This window comes from Papio anubis, chromosome 7 (assembly GCF_008728515.1).
Source record: "Papio anubis isolate 15944 chromosome 7, Panubis1.0, whole genome shotgun sequence".
NCBI classification, from domain to species: domain Eukaryota; kingdom Metazoa; phylum Chordata; class Mammalia; order Primates; family Cercopithecidae; genus Papio; species Papio anubis.
Window position 1 is genome coordinate 41,290,414 of NC_044982.1, and position 6,121 is coordinate 41,296,534.

Here is a 6,121-nt window from a genome sequence, read left to right on the forward strand (position 1 = left end):
CCCACCTAGTCATGGGTAACTCCAGATATTCATCTCCTGCAGGGGAAACATCCGTCTAGGGCAGAAAGCATACTCCCTGTGGGCAGAAAAGAGAAGAGAAGGGGATGGGTCCATGCATGTCAAGTTTCTTCTTCCACACTTGCCAGTCAGATACCTCACTCACCTCTCCTGGGACGGAGTGAGGAGTGGGAGGGAACAGGGGCAGGAGTGTTCCACTAACAGACTAGTGGGTCGGATTCTTCACACAGAAGAATGCACATCAGCTGCACCTTCTTGAGATTTGGAAGGAGGCTGTGGTCTGTGTTGTCTGCTGTTTCCTTACAAATATGGGCACAGGGGCACTGGACTTCCGCAGGTGTCATTCTGGAGCCACACCTGCTGTGGTGGCTTCCTGGTTCCTCCAGCTTCTTGATGGGGACACAGGTAGCAGCTTCTTTAGCAGACATTTCTGCAATGTTCTGCTGGTTATTGCTGGGAACATAGCCTATGTTTAGGCTATGTTAAAAACAAAGCCTGCTCCTTTAGCCTACCAGTGAATTTTTAAGCACCTAATTTCCTGAATTAAATTCTTTTCTTCTTAGAGTGTTCAAGTGGTAGCTATTATCTGAAATATAACAGTGATGGAGGAGCATTTTATCAGTATGAACCTTTCTGGGAAACCTTCTCTTTTGCTGTCCCCTCCCTGCCTTCCCACATTGGTTCTTTTCGTTTCTTATTGACCAGCATTGGGTCACATACCTATACCTAAAACTGTCACTGATCAAGGAAATACTGTCCATGTTCAGACCACACTAATCATCAAATAACCAGTGTGGAATGGTGAGCATCCCAGCTATTTTTTATTTTTCGAGACAGAGTCTCGCTGTGTCTCCCAGGCTGGAATGCAGTGGTGCGATCTCGGCTCACCGCAAGCTCCGCCTCCCGGGTTCATGCCATTCTCCTACCTCAGCCTCCCCAGCAGCTGGGACTACAGGCGCACGCTGCCAGTCCCGGCTAATTTTTTGTGTGTTTTTCATAGAGACAGGGTTTCACTGCATTAGCCAGGATGGTCTCCATCTCCTGACCTTGTGATCTGCCTGCCTCGGTCTCTCAAAGTGCTGGGATTACAGGCGTGAGCCACCGCGCCTGGCCGCATCCCAGCTTTTTAGACTTATATTTTCTCATCTAACAGCTTAGGTTATGCTTATTATTTTGGGACCCTGTGCCTAGGTCTTAGAGAGAATTTAAAAGCTAATCTTCTTCCAAGCTACCTCTCCGGATTCCTGAGTTCTTCTCTAATTATAATCTAAATGAGCCCTCTTCTGCAACACAATAAATATCTGTTGAATAACAACAACTGTGATATCTCTTATTATGAACAACACAGTAAGTATCTGTTGAATTGATTGGATTTAACTCTGAGTCTGGCAGTTTCAGAGGCAGCCCTGGGTTACCCTGGGTTACTACTGATGGAGAGTAGGCCACAAAGCCATTACACCTCAGCTATCGGCTACTCAAGTCCATGCCTTGGAGTGGCAGCAGGAAGGGCAGGTGGAACTCATTGTCAGACCCTTGTCTCCATCTCACTACTTAGAAAAGAGCAAAGACTTCTAGATGCCCTTGAAAAAAGAGCAAAGACTTCTAGATGCCCTTGAAGAAAAAGGAGTTCCATCTTCCCTACAGTCACCTGGGCTTTCTATTGAGTTATCAGGCCTCACCTCCTTCCACAATCTGACACAGTGATGACGTTTTTTAAGGACCGTAGTGGTTTTGGTTAAATTATCTTTCCTCTTGGAGATTCAGATCCAATCAGTGAATATATATCGAGTATCTGCTTCATGCAAAGAATGCACGGGGCTATAGAGTACACATCCTGTTTCCTTTTTTTTTTTTTTTTTGAGACAGAGTCTCACTCTGTCGCCCAGGCTGGAGTGCAGTGATGTGATCTCGGCTCATTGCAAGCTCTACCTCCCAGGTTCACACCATTCTCCTGCCTCAGCCTCCCAAGTAGCTGTGACTACAGGTGCCCGCCACCACGCCAGGCTAATTTTTTTGTATGTTTTTAGTAGGGACGGGGTTTCACTGTGTTAGCCAGGGTGGTCTCGATCTCCTGATCTTGTAATCCACCCGCCTCGGCCTCCCAAAGTGCTGGGATTATAGGCGTGAGCCACCGCGCCCAGCCCACCTCCTGTTTCTTATCCCCAAGTGGTTTATCATCTAATGGAGCAGGGAGCATGTGTAAACGATGCTTTTTCTTGTTTGTTTTTCACTGCTCAGGTCGTTAAAGAAAGATCTAAAATTCATATTTCTGATTTGTTTGAGTGTGTGCATATGGAGAGATAGAAAGGAGTTTTACTTTAGTTCATAAAAGTTTTATACTACAATCCTTTTTTGGAGGGCAGGGGGGACAGTCTCACTCTGTTGCCCAGGTTGGAGTTTAGTGGAATAATCATGGCTCACTGCAACCTCTGCCTCCTGGGCTCAAACAATCCTCCTGCCTCAGCCTCTTGGTGCATGCCACCACGGAGGCCCGGCTAATTTTTCTGTAGAGGTGAGGTCTCGCTACTGCCCAGGCTGGTCTCAAACATCTGGACTCAACTGATCCTCCCACTTCAGCCTCCCAAAGTGCTGAGATTGCAGGTATGAGCCACCACACCCAACCTACAATCTTTTAAGTCTTTTTCTGGAGACTGAAAGAGATTTACTGGTTATGACTCCTTGAGGGACCTCTCTGCTTGGAAGGAAGGGACTATTTTTTTTAATCATTTTTTTTTAGTAGCTAACACAGCTGAACTGTAAAGCCACACAAGCAGGGAGTTGATGACATCACTCACCTGTGTATTTGCAGTTGCCAAGCCCATTTTTGTTAGATGCCTAACAAATGCTAACGGATCTAGGGAAGAGCAAAGGAAGGGGTGCCACAGTCCAATAGGAAATACACAAGGCATTTTAGGTGAGGGACAGTTTGACATTCACCCACCCTCTCTACCTTGACCAGTGATCTCTCCTTGCCACCTCCTTTCAGCCATGCTCAGCCACTGCACCTGTTTCTATAGCATTAGCAGCTTCTGCAAATATTGCAAACCCTTTCAGGATCTCCTACCTATGAAAATTAATTCCTGTAAAAACAAGACAAAAAGGCAATTTGAAAGAGAAACAGGACCTTCAAAATTCTTTAAGTCAGCATAAGATTTTTTTAAAGTAAGAATATCACTGTATTTATTTTCCTACTGGTAATTTTTCTTTTTTCTTTTTTATCAACTTTTATTTGAGATTCAGGTACATGTGCAGGTTCATTACCTGTATAGATTGCATGATGCTGAGGTCTGGGGTACGAACAGGTAATTTTTCTATAGCTTCAACGTTTTCTCCTCAAAATGAATAAAACACCATCAAAAAATCCCAGCCAGGTGTGGTGGCTGACGCCTATTATCCCAGTGCTTTGGGAGGCCGAGGTGGGAGGACCACTTGAGCCCAGGGATTCAAGGCCAGCATGGGCAACATAATGAGCCCTTACCTTTACAAAAAATAAATAAAGTTAGCCAAGAATAATGGTGTGTACCTGTAGACCCAGCTACTCGAGAGGCTGAGGTTGGAGGATTGTTTGAGCTAGGGAGGTCAAGGCTGCAGTGAGCCATGATTGAACTCCAGCCTGAGCAACAGAGTGAGGCCCTGTCTTAAAAAAACAAATGTTTGCATTTCTGAATGGCCAGCATTCCCTTGGATCTGCAGTTAGGCTCACTACATTCCAGCCTTAGCACAATCTTCTGGGAAGTTTCAGCCTTCTTCCAGAAAATCAGTTTTGTCTGCCCACCGTTGCCACTCTGCTTCTGATCACAGCGCGTCTTCCCCTGGGCATAGGGGGAATCCTTGCCCTTATTCTGGGGCCCTTTGTAAGGCCGATGCTTGCCACACTTCTTACAGAAAGCTCTTCTGGTTTTAGGCACATTGACCATCTTTGCAGTAGAGCTGTCTACACAATGAAAACAGGAAGTTTGGGGTCTCCTATTCTTGCTTCACCTGGCTCGTGCCTAACAAGAAAGGGAGGAATCAATACTTTCTTTTAAAGGCATTTCATCTGATAAGTTCTCAGTCCAAGGCATGACAGTCAATTTCTGTAGATAATAAAACCTCTCAGGGTCAATGAGGAGACACCCTTAATATCTAAGTGTGTGATTGGTGTCATAGTCATGCAGTATAAAATGAATAGTGTCTAAACATTTGTTATGGGCCAAATCGTGTCCCCATAAAATTCCTATGTTGAAGTCCTAGCCTGCATTACCTTAGAATGTAACTGTATTTGGAGATAAGTTCTTTAAAGGCATGACTAAGTGAAAATGAGGTCTTTGGAGTGAGCCCTAATACAATATGATTGGTATCCTTATAAGAAGAGGAAATTTGGACAGAGAGAGAGACAGCAGACATGTTTGCAGGCATGGATGAAAGACCTGTGGGGTCCCAGCAAGAAGGTGGCCATCTGCAAGCCAAGCAGAGGCCTCAGAACAAACCAAACCTTACCACGCTTTGAGCTTGGACTTATAGCCTCCAGAACTACAAGCAAATACATTTCTGTTGTTTAAGCCCCCTTGTCTGTAGTATTTTCTTATGGCAGCCCTAGCAAACTCATTCCATATTTCTTACACAATTCTTCATTGTGGTGTTACCACAAAGATGTGTTTGTGCAATGCATTTGTTGTTCTTACTGGAAGCTGTGTAATTGAGATTACAGAACAAAGCACAACTGACTGATAACACACGGAATCAGGTTTTGCTAGAGGGAAGCAGTTGCTAGAGGGAAGCAGTTATGAAGTCTCAGGAAATTGTATAGTCCTTCACACCTAGAGTTATTTTTTTTAACTCCCAAAATGATTCCTTTAAATGTTTCTTTTTTATCTGTTCACTCCCATATCCTCTTCTGTCTCCACTTTGCCACCCTTCCACTTTCCCCATCACCCAGTCCCCCTCCACACAGACACCTGCCAACACACTCATGTGCCCTTGAGCAGGCCCTGATATCCATTTCTGCCTCTGCCTAACAAAAACTAAAATAGCTCCTTCCTTTCGGCAGGAACCGCCATCTTCCAATAATTCGCCAAAATGACGAACATAAAGGGAAAGAGGAGAGGCACCTGGTGTATGTTCTCTAGGCCCTTTAGAAAACATTGAGTTGTTCCTTTGGCCACATGTATGCGCATCTATAAGAAAGGTGATACTGTAGACATCAAGGGAATGGGTACTGTTCAAAAAGGAATGCTCCACAAGTGTTATCATGGCAAAACTGGAAGAGTCTGCAGTGTTACCCAGCAGGCCGTTGGCATTGTTGTAAACAAACACATTAAGGGCAAGATTCTTGCCAAGAGAATTAATGAGCGTATTGAGCACATTAAGCACTCTAAGAGCCAAGACAGCTTCCTAAAACATGTGAAGGAAAATGATCAGAAAAAGAAAGAAGCCAAAGAGAAAGGTACCTGGGTTCAACTGAAGCACCAGCCTGCTCCATCCAGAGAAGCACACTTTGTGAGAACCAATGGGAAGGAGCCTGAGCTGCTGGAACCTATTCCCTATGAATTCATGGCATAATAGGTGTTAAAAATATAAAAGACCTCTGGAATATAAAAATGTTTCTCTTTATTGAGTAGAAGTGTGGTGTCCTCTCCCCCAAAGAAATATATATATGTGTGTGTGTGTGTATATATGTATTTGTGTGTGTGTGTGTGTGTGTGTGTGTATATATATATATATATATATATATTTTTTTTTTTTGAGATGAAGTCTTGCTCCTGTCACACCCAGGCTGGAGTGCAGTGGCACGATCTTGGCTCACTACAACCTCTGCCTCCCAGGTCCAAGTGATTCTCCTGCCTCAGCCTCCGGAGTAGCTGGGATTACAGGCACCCGCCACCAGGCTGGCTAATTTTTTTTTTTTGAGACGGAATCTCGCTCTGTTGTCCAGGCTGGAGGGCAGTGGCGTGATCTCCGCTCACTGAAAGCTCCGTTTCCTGGGTTCACGCCATTCTCCTGCCTCAGCACCCCCAGTATCTGGGACTACAGGTGCCCACCACCACACCCAGCTAATTTTTTATATTTTTAGTAGAGACAGGGTTTCACCATGCTAGCCAGGATGGTCTCAATTTCCTGACCT

At 44.8% G+C, this 6,121-nt stretch overlaps 1 pseudogene; it reads left to right on the forward strand.

Moving 5' to 3' along the window:
* The first annotated feature begins 4,753 nt into the window (after positions 1-4,753).
* Positions 4,754-5,572, forward strand: LOC101019870 (annotated as a pseudogene).
* Positions 5,573-6,121: the final 549 nt, after the last annotated feature.